The 950-nt window shown below is 36.3% G+C and overlaps 1 non-coding gene across 1 annotated transcript; it reads right to left on the reverse strand.

The window, feature by feature from the left end:
• Positions 1–360: 360 nt before the first annotated feature.
• On the reverse strand, positions 361–463 carry LOC145776487 (U6 spliceosomal RNA). The gene has a single exon (XR_014290272.1). It is a non-coding gene; the product is annotated as a U6 spliceosomal RNA (small nuclear RNA).
• Positions 464–950: the final 487 nt, after the last annotated feature.

Genomic DNA, 950 nt, shown 5'->3' on the forward strand with positions numbered 1-950 from the left:
ACAAAAAACTCGCAAAGTTAATTTGGGTTTTCCCGCCCTTTAAAGCTATTCCAATGCGATGTCCAGCCACATTGACCCAGTGGTTAATTAAAACGTCTGTTTTCAAACTTCGAAATTGTCTGTGAGCATAGGGTTGCTTATTATAAGTTTGCAAATGTCATGTAAACGTTAGTGTGCGTTTCACCGTTATTGTGTTCACGAGCAGTGTTCTTTTTATGCAAGTTCTTGTTGGCAAAATAGGTCGGTGTGCCAACTCAATTTATAACAAATTGGCAAAATATTATATATAAATTTAAAGACTTTTTCTGATTGTATTATGAAAATGTTTAGCTTAGTACTGCAAAATGTTTTTTTTTTAAAAGAAATATGGAACGGTTCACGATTTTGCGTGTCATCCTTGCGCAGGAACCATGCTAATCTTCTCTGTATCGTTCCAATTTTAGTATTGCCGAAGCAAGTACTGCAAAACTGCAAAATGTTGTTAGTCAACAAATTCTTGCCAAGCTGATAAGCACCGCAAGTGACAGTTGTCTATAATAAAAGAAAGACAGTTTTATAGACTCTCACAAAAAGGATGAAAAACCAACTCATTGCTTTTTTAGAGGGAAGACTGTTCATGAATTAGGATAGAATTACGATTTTTCGGTGATTTCCACAAGCATTTGTTTCATGGTGCCTGGTTTCTTTTTCCCTGTTATTGGAGCCTATTTTTCGCTAATATCTTTGCAAGTCACTATTGTTGCCTGTAGCCTATTGCGATGTGTCAAACATTTCCTTGTTTATTGAAATTGTTAATTACAAGATATCTTTTGTGAAGCGAAGTGACAACACCACTTTTGCTTGGCGATGAATATTCTGATGAAACTGCTCGCCTCGCTACAAGTGCGCAAAACAAGTGGCCTCGTTTATTAGGCAATGTTAGAGAAGTCAAAAGTGTTGTAAAAGGAGCT

This window comes from Aplidium turbinatum, chromosome 8, assembly GCF_918807975.1.
Source record: "Aplidium turbinatum chromosome 8, kaAplTurb1.1, whole genome shotgun sequence".
NCBI classification, from domain to species: domain Eukaryota; kingdom Metazoa; phylum Chordata; class Ascidiacea; order Aplousobranchia; family Polyclinidae; genus Aplidium; species Aplidium turbinatum.